Source organism: Stegodyphus dumicola, chromosome X2 (genome assembly GCF_044657685.1).
Source record: "Stegodyphus dumicola isolate Sdum_Otavi_A_Nest chromosome X2, ASM4465768v1".
Classification (NCBI taxonomy): Eukaryota; Metazoa; Arthropoda; class Arachnida; order Araneae; family Eresidae; genus Stegodyphus; species Stegodyphus dumicola.
This window is the reverse complement of record NC_140781.1, coordinates 176,301,275-176,319,967: the sequence shown is the minus strand read 5'-3', so window position 1 is coordinate 176,319,967 and position 18,693 is coordinate 176,301,275. Positions and strand designations below refer to the sequence as shown.

General features: G+C 31.6%; 1 long non-coding RNA gene across 1 annotated transcript in view; it reads right to left on the bottom strand.

Moving 5' to 3' along the window:
* Nucleotides 1-18,693, bottom strand: part of LOC146992981 (uncharacterized) — a 249,674-nt gene that overhangs the window by 32,346 nt on the left and 198,635 nt on the right. The window lies entirely within an intron of this gene.

Genomic DNA, 18,693 nt, shown 5'->3' with positions numbered 1-18,693 from the left:
ATGTATATGTATAAAAAACATTTCCTTTTCCCCCTGCCTTGATTCTAGCATGTTTTATCTCCCGTTGTTATTGTCTTGTTCATGAATTTCATGGAAGAATGGTTGCCAGAGCCTCAAGGAGATTGCAATTCTATTTCCACCCCAATTTTGGGGAAGGGCACCCTTGGGGGTGGTCCGAGGGTCTCTCACCCCTCTCCCCTATCACCAATCCACACGAGAGGGCTTTCGGCTCTCCAGATTTTTAGAGTACTCTCATACCGCAAACGCACTATACATTTAAAAACATTCATACCTTCTCCGGGATATCTATCTGTTATGTTAGTTTATATGAGACAGGCTGAAAGAAACTTGGGCTCCTTTCGTAGACTAACAAGCTTTTTTATACATTTCTCGGTAGTGGAAGGCCAGATATCAAGGGTAGTGCAGGTAGGTACAGGTAAAAGGTAAGGGGGACACCAACGATGCACCGTGGATCAACCAGTAATGCTTTTCCATACTGTCTAACCCTAAAGAGTAAAATAAAACTCCAAGCTTTATAAGTATTTACAATGAAAGTTTGAGGAGATGAGCAACTGAAGCTTTTCAAAGAATCTAGAGATTAGCTATTATGGTTTATCGTACAATCTCACCGTATACCCCACATCCGGTATTTATTAAAAAAAACAATGATTTGGGGCAGGGCTTCTTAAACTTCGGGTCGCGCCCCCTTGGGGATCACTGGACCTGCAGCAGGAAGTCGTCAAAAATTTTAGCAGTTTTGATATTTCTTTAACTTATTATAATAATTTTACAGTTACCAAATATTTTTACACAATGTATCTGAAAATAGATAAAGATAAGGCAATACAGACAAAGAAAAAAACGAAAAAGGTTCGACGCATGCTTTTTATAATATAAACGTTCATTTTCCTTGCGTTGCACGTGACGCTGTCATTTCGTCTGTTACTTATTTAAAATTTTCCCATTGTTCTATGCCTTAAAATTAAAAATTAAATTTAATGACCTAAAACTGCAATTGTACATTACAAGTGAATTTGCACAATACTTAATGAGGTCCCACAAAATTTTTGTAAACATTATGGGGTCCTGGGGGTCGCGAAAAAATCTTAGTGATAAAAAAGGGGTCGCGATTGAAAAACGTTTAAGAAACCCTGATTTAGGGCATAAAGAGATTGCAACGCGGTTTCAGTGCAATTTGAAGTTCACAAATTAAATTGAGAAAATTTGTTTCTATGTAACAAAAGTAACAGATAAATGTAATGAGATCGGAACACAATGTTATAATGAATCGCAATAATAATGGTAAAGAGATGTTCACAGGATCAAATCGTTGAGAATTAACACCAGAAAACACTATGAATGAGAATGAGAGTTTAGAGATTTAAGAATGCAAAAATTGAGAATACAGCAAACAATTTTGACAAGAAACCAACATAGTTTTAAAAAAAGACACTTAAAATAGTACGCTGGAGCAGAATACTACAGTTCACAAAGTTCACAAGTGTAAGCCTTTTGGACATATTCACAGGATGTAAAGGTTCATTAAATTTATGCAGCATGAGGAACTTATGCTTGCCAAAGATATAAGCCGTAGGAACAGAGCCACTGCATGGATTTTTTTTTTTGAAACTTCGGAAGGTAAGATCAGTAGAGTTTATTTTTAATTACAAACCTTTGGAATGCCAGAAGATCAGTTTGTGGGGATGTTATGTGATTATTCTCAGTTAAGGTGCCTAAGAAAAGGTAATTATCAGGAGTTACCTGTTCCCCACATATACAGATGTCGGAGTTCGCCATGTTTCTTGCGTAGAAATATGTGGGGAAAGGTTCATGTCCCGTTATATAATAATTTAACAAAAGATTCGAGTATAGAGACGCGAAGCTTACACTGAGGATCAAATTATACGAGCACCTTCCCTAGAACAGGTTGAATTCTGTTTTCACTTGCTTCAGGATTTTACCAATGAAGTCACCAATCAATAAATGCACATTAAAATTTTTCTGCAATAAAGCTGAGAATGGAATGTGATTTAAATTAGGTAATTCAAAGGGAGAAGTTTAAAATTAAGAATGAAATTATAGGGTTTATAGTTAAAATTAAATTTTGATCTTACACGTGTATGTGATTTCTGTTAACAAAAATTACCAGTATTTTTTATAAATCATTGAAAAAATATCTTATTGTTCCTAACACTTAAAATTGTCATTTGTTTCGAAATTCAGTTTAACATTTAGGCTATTTTTCATTATCACGTATTTGAACTTTTAAATCCTTTTTCCATTTCACAAGATGTATTATTAATAATTAATATTGCATACCTGTGAAAATTCTCTCGCCCGCTAACGAACACTTTATTATCTCATTTTTTAATGAAAAAAGGGGCAAACACACTTTCATTTGAAAGCATTTATATAAGCAATTTGGAGTTTTTTAATGAAATATGTTTGTAAGCACACTGACTGTCGAACTTACTAGCTTCCAAAAGGATTCATTATCAAGTAAAAAATAATAGGCTGATTCGCTGACTGTATCGGTCTCTAAATTCTTCTACTACATTAAATACTTCTGCTACGGCAACTCTATTTTAAATTGACATTAGTTTTACAGAAAAGCTGCATACATTTTCTGAATTAGAACCATTTTCATTAAGGAAGAAAATCATTCCGCTGTATGTATTCAGTCTAAGATTAAATCTTCCTTAATTTTAAGGTTCTGGCTGACATGCATTTCTTGATAATGTGCGTATTGAAATTTAATGGTGGCCAGATTATTAAGCTGATTAAGAAAATTAGTGATTAAGCATATCAATCTACACTTTTTAGGCATAGTTTGCAAGCTCTGTAAAATTCAAATATGATTAATGAAGATGGTGTATTCATCTTTCTTAAGTTTTCTGAGTGTTTATTAAAGCTAGTGTTATAAGTTGTTCTTTGGTCACTGACAAATAATCTAATAGTACGCGAAGTATGTTCTAAAATTTTGCAAATGAGTCAAAAAAAGTGCTTGTTCCAGGGATCCCTATGAACACTTAAGCTACAGTTTTGGCTAGATTTCCTATTAAATCCTCAAAAGGTGACGTAAGTCGTGCATTCAAAGGACTGTTATTTCAACGAACTTTATTCTACGCATCATACTGTTAACTAGAACGTAGTATGCTTAGCTGTAACATAAAATGGCGCAGCCTGTTCATAAAAGTTTGCCAAATATAGAACACCGCTTTGAAATAGAACACCGCTTTGAATGATGAGCTTTTATGGCTTGATTTTTCTATTGAAATGTAGACAATTAACAGGGGTTGCTATTTGAAACAGAAGCCTCTGAAAAGCAGGATTGCCCTTTTTCTCGTTCTTGAAGTTGCATGTGGCCATATTGCCTCTAATTCTATAGAGAAGAACGACTGCGATGGAGTTGACGATCAAAGAACATTCAAATAGATTATTTGAATGAGAGACTGATTATTCGCAGCTTCAGTTGCGGTGTCTATATATTTCATGCGGAGGAGGTCTGAGATTTGAGACTTAATCGAAGTCCACATCCTAAAAATTCATTACTATAAAGTGAGATAGTTATAAATTTGTACATCTGAAAAAAAATTAGAACGGAATAATCAGATATTTTTGTCTGAGAAAATATTACTAATCAGGATTTGTTTTGTAATTAAATTTGATATGAGCGAAGATGATTTCATAATTTTATTGTCCTAACAATGTCAACTATCAAACAGAAGAAAAACATGTCAGTTAAAAATTTAAAACTTAGCATAAAAGATACGCCAAGTTAAAATTGCTTTTTTGCATAGCTTTAAATATAGACAATTCTGTATCCATTAGCAGATGAGATCACTAAACCAGTTTGAATGGCGGAGCTGTTCGGATTAGACAATTCCAGTACCGTTGTTCGTTAAAAATTAACTTAAACTCCGACTGATGGCTGTGGTAGCTCAGTGGGTAACAGAAACATGATCTCTTAGAGCCGTTTTGTCTCATCCTAGTTTTTATTTACAACTGGAACGTTGATCTTCATTCACTTCGCAATCCATAGCTCTTGATTGCTCTTTCATAATATCTATTTTTTATCCCGAGATTTATTCTAGCAAGTTAATAGGCTGACTGCATTGCATTTTTAAGACTTGCTTCGAATGTAGCATAAATACAACTTAGGCTGCTTTTAAAAGCCTCCATGAACGTATAACTTGTGACAGGCAGATAGTCTGCTTTTCTATAATCAAATAATTCAAACCAGCTTTAATACTCATAAAGTTCCATAAATCAAATGCACCTTAAAATAACATGCTTGCAAATATACAGAACTGTAAGCTACTTTGCATAACTAATTCTAATAAATCTTGGATTACCCGTTTGCTCCTGTTACAGTTTCATGTTACTGGCCACGAGAGGTCGTAGCTTTTTCATTTTATGTTTAGTATTTTCTTACCGCTTTGCGGGATTTTTTGATTGAGATGTAGCAGCAACGACTGAAAAAATAATGAATGTTTTTCTGTAAGCAAACGAATTGTAAATAGCTGTAAATAAAATTTCCCATGTGATAAAATGGAAAAGAATTCTAAGTGTCCTGTGGATTTCTTAAGAGAAAGGTAAGCAAAAGAGTTTTCTTATCAAATATTGTTAGATGTTGAAGGTAAGGTTACGAAACTACGACCTAGAAAATAAAGTAAAAGCTCCTTTTTTCAAACAATATTTCAACTTTGTTGAAAAGTATAATTATTCTCTTTATCTTGAGCTGAAACTAAACCATTTAGCTAACTGAAAAACTAAGACGCTACAAATTATGTAAATGTTCGGTCACTTAACTCGTAAATTTGCTAGGCATGTTTTTGCTTCGTTTTTATGGTTGTTTGCCGATATGGCTTTAGAATTTATATCTCTCTTTAGTTAAGGCTTTTGCGTTCGAAATAGTAAATCTGTTGCTTATAGGAGAAGTTTAACATACGATATTAATAAAAAGATTTCATGTACTCTTGGAAAGTATTATTTCGAGGTAATAAGATATATTACTTGAATTTCTCTCATCCCAATGTATCTCAGCATTGTTTTGCACCTAAACATTGTATCAAATTCTTTAGCTGCTTTTTTATATGCAAATAAAAGAGAAAAATGAATGAAGCTAAAGAGAAAAAGCGCCGAACAAACGATTATTCTGGTACGAGACTTTCACTATTTGACCCTAGACCACTATTTGACCCGAGAAATAGATTTTGCTGGTTATAATAATGATGAAAATGCTCAATTAAAAACAGTATAAATTACGTCAATTAAATGTGTGCTGCTTGAAGACGTTAATGGAAAATTCATGCCGCGTTAAATTTTCACAAAAGAATTGTTCTGTTAGAGAGCGTTAGCATGCTATAAGAAAGAAATGCATAAAGTTTTAAAGTCTGTTAGGCTTTTCGAAGAAATAAAAATTGAAAAATCAACAATCAATCATCATTCTAACTTTCCGGGACCTTTCGATTGCTAACCGGAAGCAAGGAGCAAGGAGGCTTAAAACATAAAGCTAAAATATTAAGTACATATTACATACAAGTACATACAAGTACATATTAAGGTCATATTAAAGTAAAAACATAAATATGAAGAAGTTCGTACGTTTCTTTTAAATCTCTCAGTAAGTTCAGAAATATACTGTTTGAATTTGAAAGATAAATTAAAGACTTTATGGAATGTAGAATGCAAGGACTTGCCAAACTGCGTGAATGGTAAATGGCCAAGTAGCGTAATATAAAATGAGAGTAACATAAAGTTTAACCTCTTAAAATGGAAACCATCTACTTACTTAAAATCTTAAAGACAATGACTGTGAAATTAAAAAATAATGAAAAAGTGCTAGATTATTTTCGAACTGAAGTGCGTTATGTTCGCTGTGCGGTGAGAAACAACTACGTAAACAGAAATCTAAAGCCTCGTAAATCGCTAACCTAATATTGATGTTCTCTAATCGTTAACTCCACGGCTTGCGTGCTTTGACATTGTAGAGTCATTAAGGTTTTTTTTTTAAACAGGAGACGTGAAAAATGTGCAATGCCTGTCCCGGGGCTCGAACCTGGACCTTTCGAATACACATCGAGCATACTTCCAATTGCACCACGAAGCCATACTGAAAGGACGGAGAACCTAAGAACCTGAAAATTTCTGCTTGAGTTTACTGAAAAGAAGTTATTTCTAAGTTAAATAAGATCCCGAGGGAAGTCGCAAATGGCAAGAAAAGTAATACGATAACTACTGGAGTTTCTAAAAGCGAATATTAATTGTCAATTTTCTGAGAATCTTTAGTGCACAACCAAAACCTCTATCATTAATGAATAAAATTTAAGCTGTTAAGACTATATCACTAAAAGATGTTTTGTATACAGTAATCGAAATGCTTCAATAGTTACATGAAGGCTAAGTATAGACTTAGTTGGTGACACATGAATGAAACAAAATCGTAGGTAGACTTATATTTAATATATAAAACAAGATACTTAGGAAACCAAAAAGAAAATTTAGCACTAAGAATGATGGTGTTCTGAAAAAGTAAAACTTTTTATGCAATCCTTGGTAAATTCATATGTAATAAGCAATGTATTAGGTGTAGGTAAAAATGAAGTTTATTTAAAAAGAAAAAAATTCCGCGCATTATTCTGACGAAATGTGCAGATTTAGTAAATACTTTCAAAAGACTGCTGCAAATTTAATAACAAATGCTGTTTCAACCATGAAAATAGTATTAGTCAACAAAAAAAATAAGCTATCATTTTGAAGCTCAGAAAATAAAAGAAATGAAGAAAGCTGTTTTCTTAAATTTGTTTTGAAAAGCCTCGGAGTTAAGTCAAAATGGGCATACAAAAAGTAACGAAATCGTTAAATCCGCTCGTGAATATCTCTACTGCATACAAAAATCTTAAAACTTTTTAATCCATTAGATCATAATTAACATATTGATTATTTAATTAACGGTACATTTTAACAGGTACTGCGTAATAAATTAGATTTTATTCTTACTAAATATTTACGCTCAGAATTTGTGTTCAGAAAGTTTCTTTTTTCCAGTGCTTCCTAAAGTGTAGACTGAGAAAGGTTTTTAAAACACTCATTTTCTACTTGTAAAATTATATGAATTTATCTGTAATTAAGAATTAATTTATAGTTATCAGTTAATTGCCTGTATATATAAGTATGTATTACTATTATTTCATAACTGCACTTGTCTGGGAATCTCTTTTTTTCTTCTTTGCATAAGCTTTTATTTAGTTCACTCATGACGTTTGTGGCTGTGGTTAAAGTTTGTTATCAATTTTTAAACTACTTCCTGACAAGTTATCGATGTTTCGAGTTCACATTTTTCACACAAAATGTTTGTGGATGACAATACGATGTAATGAAGCGATATTTTCAAACATTTGGTTTAAGAATGTTTTAATTTAATGTTGAAACGAAATTTTGCACACCTTCGTTTAATGAACAAGCTAAATATTTCAGTTTGCGCCATCAGATAGAGTAAAATAAATCTTGTAAATCAAATTTGTTTTATCGTTTCAGCACAATTTCTGATTTTTATGGTAACTTTTTTTTTTAAATCGCTCAGTTTTATTCGACTATTTGTCGTCCAATATTTTAACATTTCAACATCTAAAAATGAATCGGTTATAAAGTTTTCAAATTTCTACAGATTATAAAAGAAACTCTTCGTAATCTTTTAAACAAGAAAAACAAAAAGATTAATTAAGCGATTTTCTACATTTAAAAAAGTAAGCTACTGTATGAAACAGATGAAGAAATATCGGTTCATCAGTTTCAAAGTTATGATATTATTACATGATGTTACTTCTTTTTGCTTACGTATATCATAAACAACAGGACTGGTTATCATTTAAAATTACTTGCAATAAAATGTACAGCGTCATCTTTAATTCTTTCCATTTCATAAGTTTATACATATTTTTCTCGGTATTTCCATTTAAAGTGTGTGTGTGATTATGGCAAAGCCTCGAGGGCTATCTGCCTAAGGGGAGGGATGCCTTCGTGGAGGACTTTCTAATAAAAACTGACTCGTATACACGTTACACATGGGGAAAACCACGAAAACGCCCATGCAGCCAGCCCGTTCGCGGGATTCGAACCTCGGACCGAACTACCAGTGTTCAGCGACTTTACCGCTCGGCCGCTGGTGGGCTATTTCCTTTTAAAAGCTGATTTTTCGTAATTTTATTATTCCAATTATTCTTTTATGACGCGAAATATTGCATTCTTTTTACGGGTTATTAAAATTCCGACATAAAAAAAATTCTATAAAGATTTGAAATTTTGGAAGGTTATAAAACGAACTCTTCACTCGCTTTTGAAACAAGAATAATAAAAAATATTAATTAAGCGACTTTCCAGAACTTTTTAAAACTAGCCATTTTTTATTAGCTTTTATTCACCTTGATCATTTTATTTGTCACTATAGACAAAACCTTGCCATCAATTATTTAAACTATACCTTGATAAGATATCAAGCTAAAATTTTTCATACTCCTCATCGTGGCTGATAATATAATATGCTAAAGTGAATTTTTCGAAATTGAATTTAAAGTTTTTAAAACATAATCTTAAAACGAATTTTTGGTACATATCTTGTTTAATGACCGAAGTAAATCTCTCAGGATTGTACTGTGTGCAATATCGGATAGAGCTGAAAAATTCCTTTAAAGGCACTTTATATGAGATTTTAATGTAATTTCTGATCTTTTTGTCAAAGTCTCTGCTTTTTTTAAGGTCATTTAATGTAACAGAATTTTTGAAAAAGGAAGAGTGATTATTCATTGTTGAAAAATGATTCAATTTTCAATTGAATAATAGGATTGAGAGTATGTCTTTGATAATAAAAGGATGAAAATGAAAAAAATTAAAAAAAAAAGTTTTTATAAAATGAGCTTTTATTTAAAACTGATAAAATCAGTAAGGAACTAAAAGGAGAAAAATAATTTGTCATGTAATTTAATGGGAAAAAGAGATTAAATAAGCTTCTTTAGAAAATTCATCTCTAATTTTATATCACGAATAATAAAAGCGTGGGCTTTTAAATAACAAAATCAAATTGCACTGTCAAAACTATAAGCCATTATTTTTATAAATTTAACAAGGTCTCTAAATAAAAGATCATTTTATAAAACTATTACATTTAAAAAATTTTTATTTTATAGTAACTATAAGCATATGGGTCCAGATAATTCTCAACTAAATGCCTGGGGGTATTCGTTACTAAATGACTTCGGAAAGCTGCACCTAATTCTGTGAAACCTTGTAATTAGAAACACGAAGTATAATATTAATATTTAAAGAATGAAGCTCGTATTCTCCTTTTCAGATCTTCCACATAAGAATAATAATAGTAACATGAATCCAAGAAAATTCAAGTGAACATTAAATGTTTGATTCTTAATAAACCAAGTTTTATTATGATAAGTTATGGTAATAACAAATTTTAAAATGGGAGCGAAAACAGCAAAGAGAGCTTAATACGGATCCTTGAAATCTAGAGAATAAGTTTTAAAATTATTAAAATGCAGCAATGATACTGAATTGGGGCATAACTTACATAATAATAAAGAGTTTTACACAAAAATAATGACTGTGTCTATAAAGAGTGTAGATAGAATGCGTTTACGATTGTGACATGCGAAGTAGGATGGATTTTAATTTACAAATTTTCCCATACATATTTACTCATTTTCACCAAGAGTGTAGTGATTAACGATCTTAACGAGAATACTTTGTCCTTGAGACTATGAGTCCTTGAGGCTTTTGTAGCCGAGTTCGACTGAAGGGAATGATGTTCTCTTGATGATGATATTGGAAAGAAATCTTTTACTATCACAGGAAGCTCTTAATTTATTCCAACTTGCGAATACTGTATCTCTAGTTTGTCCTTATAACGATATGTGAATATTTCTGGAAAAGAAAGCAATGTTATGCTTATATTGTATTAAATAGTAACAATATAGATATAGATATATATGTAGATATATGTGTGATATACAGATATAGATATAGATGTAGATATATGTGTGTGAGAATGTGAAAAACGCTCTTACTATTTAATACAATATAAGCATAACATTGCTTTCTTTTCCAGAAATATTCACATATCGTTATAAGGACAAACTACAGATACAGTATTCGCAAGTTGGAATAAATTAAGAGCTTCGTTTGATAGTAAAAGATCTGTTTCCAATATCATCATCAAGAGAACATTATTCCCTTCAGTCGAACTCGGCTACAAAAGCCTCAAGGACTTATAGTCTCAAGGACAAAGTATTCTCGTTAAGATCGTTACTCACTATATCTATACAGATATAGTAGATATATGTGTGTGAAACACATATATCTATATCTATAGATACACATATATCCATATCTATATATATCTCACACACATACATATAACCACATATATATATCTATATACATCACACACATATATCTATATCTATTATATCACACACATATATTTATATCTATATATCTCACATATATATCTATATGTATCTCACACACACATATACTTATATCTATATATATCATACACATATATCGATATGTATCTCACACACACATATACTTATATCTCTATATATATCATACACATATATCTATATCTATACCTATATCTATGTAGCTAAAACACATATATCTATATCTATATATATCACACACATATATCTATATCTATACCTATATCTATATATCTACACATATAACCTTAAAGCATCTAAAGTTAAAAGCAAATTGGAGTCAAAGCAAGGCAATTCTTCAACAATATTAATAATTACAGCCGTGTATAAGAGGTTTAACACAAAATCTAAACAAATCAAAATTAAAATAAGAATTCGTAGTAGTACTCAAAAATAAAAATGCAAAAGGGAAAAAATATAGAAGATTATAAAAATATAAAAATTAATCTACATTTATTGAAGCTCTAGTTCAGAACTTATCAAAGAAAATGAATTAAAGCTTCATAAAAGTCAATTAATATGTTTCGAAAACGTGTTTCGTTCTCCTGGTTCATTTGAAATCAAAAACCGAAAAACAAATAAATTCAATTTTCATTTAAGACATTAAAATTCATGTAACACCGAAGAATCGAATCTCAAATGTACCAGAAATTCCGTACACGCCTTCAAAACACTTGGAAAAAAGAATGAAGCATAACATGTGCCAAATTGACTACTCAAGAAATCCATAAAACTTTACATTATGTACAATGACCATTCATAAAAACTAAGTTGGTCTAAAACCATTATATGAAAATGCTAAATTTGTAGAGACATTAGGTTATTTTGAAGCAAGAGACATAAAAAATAAGCAATGACCTCGCCAGGACTCGAGCCGCGGACCTCTGTAATACGCGTCGAGCGTGCTGACCACTACATTACGAAGGCATGCTAAGAAGGCGGGAAAAATACCTTATAAACTCTCCCTTTTAAAGGGCGACTGGAGATTAAGGGACCCAATCGACAAATCCTGGGGAGGTTTAGGAATATCATTCACTAGATTTTAGTTCGGGAACCACTGCAGGGACATTAGGAATTTTTTGAAAGTAGGAGAGATGAAAAATGAGCAATGCTCTCACCAGGACTTGAACCACGGACCTCTCGAATACGCATTGAGCGTGCTGACCACTACACTACAAAGGCATGCCTTATAAATTCAAAAGCAAATACAAATGGAAAGCGAAACAAATATACTTTAAGTCAAATTGTCATTTAAATAGCACTCAAAGACTGGATGGTCCCCAATTATGCTAAACTAAACTTTTATTACCGCGAAAACGAAAAACTTTTCATAGACATTTCTTTAAATAATAAAATCAAATCTGAGCCTAAATCAGCTAAAAACCAAAAAAACCTATTAGAAACAAAAATTAAAAAAAAAAAAAAAAAAAAAAAAAACCCGTAACTTGCTGGATTCTTAGGATTACCTTCTAAACAAAAATTTACTGAATTCTTCAGATGACCAAACTGTGTTCCTTGTAGAATTCAAAGCTGTTCTGGAGAAGCAAAAAATTGTAGTTCTTGGAAAATGTATGCGATAAGGTTCAAAGTGTCCAATAGTAGAATTAAGTATTTAAACATGTGTTCAACATGTCCTATCCTGTTAAACTTTGCGTGTGGAGGTGCCAAACTTTGGGTGCGGCATGTAAACATTATTACCTACGAGGAGGGTGATAGTCGATTCTAAAATTCACGATTGCAATTACTAATATTGTTGAGAAATTGCTTTGCTTTGACTCCAATTTACTTTTAACCTTAAAAGCTTTAAGTTTATTTTACTTCAATCCTGCAGCTATAGCGCAGGAAGGGTATAAAAACTTTGTTTTTAATTTTTAGCCTCTTATTATGTTTCCTTTTTGTCTACTTTTCTAGTTTCTCTATATATTTATATATGTGTGTATGTGTGTAATAATTTGGAATTCTTGAAGTCACGATGTTGAAACATAAAGTAGTTGCAATCATGGCCAATTTAAATATTCCTTTTTATTTTGGTACTTAACGCCTACTATGACCCGTATAAAAGGGAAATAAAGCTGGACATTGAGGTTCACAAAATTTTCGTTACATTTAAGAAGGCTTTATGAGTGTTAGAAGGATTTTAAAAGGATTAGGATTCTGAGAAGAAAATTTAGAACTGATGCTGAACTGATGTCATGGCTCTTTTGAATGTGTCTTAGAATAGTAGATTGTAAAAAGCTTGTCAGGACTGCTGTTCCATCTAATTGCCTTTGGAAACATAACTGGAATCCTGAGTAGGAACAGGAAGATTACTCAAAACTTATGTTCGTACGTGTGTAGAAGATAGAGTATAAATACGAAGGGTTAAATTTACTTTTAATTTCTCACAGCGCACAGCCGTTCCCGCACTTCGGGATACAGAGACCAGCACTTATGGTCTAAAACGTAGAAAATAAGAAATAAACTCACTTAATGAAATAAGAACTAAGATACTATACAGAGAGTAGTAACACGAAGATTGGCCTTTTAACGCTACGTATGTAGAATGCGAAAAATCTACAGTACGCTTCAAACAGCAGCGAGAACTAAGTTCTGGCCTTAAAGGCAGACATGAACTGAGTGGAAATCACGCACGTGGTAAGGCAGCAAGAAGTATCTCTCTTTCGTTTGGCTAAAAGCCATGTCTTAAATACCTATACAGCCTATAACCTCATTTGCATAAATAAATCTACTCACGCTTATTCTGGCCGGAAATGGACAATAAGAGAGGCTAGTAAAGTTTCAAAATAAACTAAACGTTAGTAAAACTTAAAATCCTTACAAGATAACTGAAGTTTTTTTTATATAATAAAGAGCCTAAGTGCTTTGCTAGCAAAAGTAAAATATCTGTTTATGTGAGTGATAAAGTTACACTGATTTCATAAATGCTTCTTTAAACGTTTTATGTTTAATTTATTGTTATATATATATAAAACAAAACATTATATATATATATATATATATATATCTGTGTGTGCGTAATAATTTGGAATTCTTGATGTGACGATGTTAAAGCATAAAAACGTACTTGCAGTCATTGCCAATTTAAGTATTCCTTTTGCTTTTGATTGATACACATTAAGTCAACACAAATAAATTGGCGCAATAAGCACATGTTCTTGAAGAACGAAATGCACTAGACATTAGTACTGAGAAAGTGTTGAGATATAAGTTTGAAGAAGGTTGCAACAAGTTGCAACAAGACGGAAAGAAAGCAAAATGTGAAGTTTTTCAATGGAAGTTAGTTTCAAAGTAATTTCGACTTTGGTTTAAAACGTTAGTTTGAATTCACTTTATCTCGACTGAATAATATTTAAGCTGAAGAAGTGCATTAGTGTCTGAAGCCTTATGTAAGTTATCTGTGTCACGAGCTTTACGTAGAAGTTATATAATGGCTACTAATTTTGAAACGAACCTGTTTAGATATGCTTATTTAAAAATGACTATTTTCGGAATAGAAAATCGAAATGTCCAAATTAAAATGACGAGTTCCAGAGACTATAAATAAAGTTATTATATTGATTTACACATTTTTTTTATCTTACAAATTTCTCTCTCTCCTCTCTCTATATATACGTATACTATATATATATATATATATATAATATCTATATATAGAATGATCTAAAATTCACTGAGTTCGAAAACAAGTTTTACTAATACTTGCGGAATAGCTGCAAAGTAAGATAATAATCCTTTATTTAATAAATATTGATTATATTATCTCCTAATATATATTTAGCAGAATGTATCAAAAAAGAGGGAACCCATATGTAGGAAGGTTAATTCTGAAAATTGTGTTTTAAAGTAACTTGAATGTAAATCATGAAAAGAGCGTTTTAAGGGGACTTGAATTTAAGTCATGAATAACAAAATTTCAAACTTTGGAAAAGAAATTATAAATTAATAAACAAGTATATTGTCGCTATTGATTGGAAATTAGTTGACTTTTCAAGGGGAACAAACCAACTCTCGTTCAATGAACAATAATTGATAATTCGTCTTTTACCCAAATAAGAATGATGATGTCAAACTGGCAAAAAGTTAGGCCAAAATTGGAGTTCCGTGAAGTGATGGAATTTATAACTAAAGTAGAGTACCAAAGAACTCATTCTGAATGAAGAATTTTTGCTAATACAAGATTCTTTAGAAATTTTGAGGGAAAAGCCGATTTATATACTAAATTTACAAGATACTTGAGTAAATGTCCCCCGACACTTTCGTTTTTACGCATGTTAATTCAAGACTATTTTTTATAAAAATAAACATAATAAACAGCAATAATCTTAATTGGAATTATGAAATAGAACTCAAAATAATTGAAATAAACATGAGAAAAATAAGAAACATAACAATGCTATCTTTGCAAAAACAAATCAAATAAAGTTTGAAAAATTGAAATACATATAATAAGAAAGTAAAATGTGAAATGTACATGAAGATATAAAGGCCAGATATATGAATATAGAAAAACTTAATTTGAATTTAAAATATCTGAAACAGAGAAATTTTACAGGAAAAAAATGATGTGCATTACGCATGTTAAAGTTAACTGAAAAGAGATAATATAAAAACAGATTTTTACTCTAAATTCTTAGCTCTCAATTTTTAATTGTTCGATTCCCTCCCTTTCTCTTTTTGTGTAATAATGTCATTGCCCCTCAGCATTATTTTACTAATTTTTTTTTGTTTTCTTTAGCGCTTTCCGAATAATAGGTAAAACGGAAAATTTTTATTTTAGTGTGTATTAAAAAAGCATAATTAATAATTATGTGTTTGTTAAGGTACAGACAGTTATTATATTTGATAAATATAATTAACAAATCGTTTTTAATATTCTTGCTTCACATATATTCTTGCTTCGCATTTCCCCAATCATTTTAGATCACGAGATCTCACTGTCCCTTTGATGTGAAATTTTTATTTCACAACCTGAGGTTCAGCTATTCTCCGTGAGATCACGAAATTCCTCCTGCTTGGGGAATCCCTGCACTCGGCTGAGAACCCCTGCTCTAAACTATCAATATTTTATTTTTTATTCTGAGGTTACGGCCATCGTCTCTCCCGCCCTCAAACGACCTTTTAAGTGCTGCGATTCTCGGCCAAGGGGATATTATAAATATATTCTATTAATATATTCGTTTGTATTATTTTCGCTTCGAGCGCATATCATTTCATGAGCTCTTCGCTCTACTACGTGCCCTTGAAATGTTTCTTCACGGTCAAGTTACTCGGGATGCAGGGAAACTGAGTTCTTAAATGATACTCGTTATGTATAGTACTTATGTTTTCATACATTAAATGTTATAATTGTGTGTTCTAAAATTAATACTTCTAAAATACTTGGGTATGCGAACAAAATTGGATGTAAATAGGATGTAACCAAATGTATGTAAAACTTGATTGTCAGTGATTGGCAAAATCCAAAGTTTGTTTGGCTTTGGTTGCATTGTAGTTTCATGTGTAATCAAGGTAAATCGTTTAACATTAGTGAATCAGAAACAATGGAATTCGAATTAGTAAAGAAGAAGAATATCTGAATCGAGTTATTCTCTTACAATAAGGATTTGTAACTGTCATTAACCCTCTGACTGCTCAATTTGTGGACCGAAATCGCTTCAAAAATTGTGTAATTTTTTTTTTTTTTTTGCAAATTTTAAATCTATATTAATTGGAGAATTGAAAAATGCATTTTTTCTTTCTAGAAAATATTTTTTATATAGATTTTTATCATGAGAAACTAAGTTGCCAGAAATACCAATTTTTAAATGTTATCACCAAAAAAATTTTTTAAAAACAAATTCAGTCGAATCACAGTTAATGTCTATTTATTGCATAATATAAAAGGTAAAATTATAAAATTTAAGAAAATATAAAGCACTGAGGAAAAAAATACATTAAAAATGCAGTTTAGTATGATAGAGTTCAAAACGGGGTTCAAGGCAAAGTCCAACTTCACAGTTTTTGCAAGAGATTCAATAAATCTAATTAATAATCAATTTAATTATTAATCTAATAAAAAATCTAATTAATAATTCAATAATTTAATTAAATAATCAAGATAATCGCTGTAAGAAAAAAGCGGCAAAATGTCGTGTTTGAGCGGTAATTCCACGTGCTTTCAAACGTCCCAATTTAGCGGACAACTAACGATATTTGTTGTCTAAACGTAAACTAAACGTCTAATACTGTATATAATTTATTTCAGTGGTCAAATGGGGAAAAAACGGAATGCGCTCATCAATAAAGGAAGAAAAACACATGCCCGCGGAAATTGCGGGATGAGCAGATTTTGCTACATTTGAGTTGCCCGTGGAAATCGCGGGATAAGCAGTCAGAGGGTTAAAAGTTTTCCGTTTCCATTTTTTTTTTAAATTTTGTTTAATAATGTATATTTTAAAGAGGAAAATCTTTCTTGTACTAGGAAAGAATTTTAAATATTAAATTAGTAAGTATAGGTAAGCGATAAAAATATAAGGAGAATCCACAGCTTGAGATTTCTCATAACAAAGGGCATTTCAGGCTCATAAGAAATTTCCGTTTAGACAAAGTTTGCAAGTTCGTAAGTTATGTCGTTAACTTTCTTAAAAACATTGCAGAGACATTATGTATTTTTTTGGAAGCAGGCAAGGTGAAAAATATGCAACGCCTTCACCGGGAATCGAACCACGGACCTTTAGAATACGCGCCCAGTGTGCAGACCATCACACCACGAAAGCATGCCAAGAACGCGGGAGAAATGCCTTATAACATGACACACACATTTATGGGCGATGTTGCAATTATATCAGGAATTTTCCCTGTCTAGGAATGATGCCGCAGGTGAGCCACCATTAAAAGGTAGATCAAGTTTTTCCTGATGAAAATGAAGAATTTAATACAAGGGCACGTTATTCTGGAGATACTGTACTGGCGTTCGTTGTATCAGATTAGATCTACGGGAATCACACTGGAAAACAAAATCCCAAATGCTAGACATTTTCAGCAGGAGTACGGTCACATACAGAAATGCACTCGGAAATTATAATGGAAACAAACGTAGCACAGTTAATAATTTACTACTTGGATAACTATAGCAATTCTAGAGCTCGGAACAGACATAAGAGCTTCAAACTTCTCGAATAAGCACTTTTACCAAATCAAAATGAATTAGGTTTGAAAACCCTCCTATATGGGGTTACTTTTGTCCTGAAGCTTCCTGGTAATTAGGATGCTATTTTCCTGGGTGGTTCATGCTACCGAACTCTTAGCTAGATCTGATATTAGGAATGACAAGGCCGAAGCTTCAGAATAATGAAATCTTTTTCTAACGTATTCAGCTCCATCGCTATGAACGTATTCTCTCTTTTAACCACTGTTTATCTACGCCATCATTTCGGAAAAATGACAGTTCCTAGTATTATTGTATCATCGCCCACAAATGTGCATATTGCCTCGATAAATTTTCATCATAACTTAGTGAAAGGATATCCTTCGTTGGACTTGTATGCTTCGAGCCTATAAGTACATTACCGACCTAACACCTTTCTTCTTTATCGCTTCTTCTTAAATGAATACGTTGCATTCCTCAGCACAACCTAACAGAAAAAGGATACTCAAATTTCCAAAGCATAAAATGCTGCAAAAGAAAGAAATAATTATTTGTCTTTATGGGACTTTCAAACTGGTTTACTCAATTAATTTGTCACGAAAAGAAAGTAATTTTGGCTTCGAATATAAACTACAGCCAATATACCTTGTTAAAAACAATACTCTGTAAAAATATCCTAAAAGAAAATATCATTCATGTTCGAATTTTGTCATACTTGCTTTGTTTTATAATACATCATAACAACTATTATTTTCTTCTTCAAGTACCGCATCTAATAATTAAATAAACATAATTTTAGAATTTTAATGTGTTGACTTAATAATCTAAAAGATTTGCTGTCATTCGTGTTATTCGTGACTCTGTTCAAAGTACTTAAATCAGGCAGGAATCATCTTGTTCAGCTGCAAAATTTTTTTTTTTTTTATGTTGCTTCCGGAGAAATCATGATAAGAAATTAACAATCCGGATTTTTTATTTTGATAAAAGTAATACCTGTTTTAATGAGGTATATTTACAATAGTAATACATATCTGATGGTAGTAATAGGCATTTTAATGAAGCGTAATGATG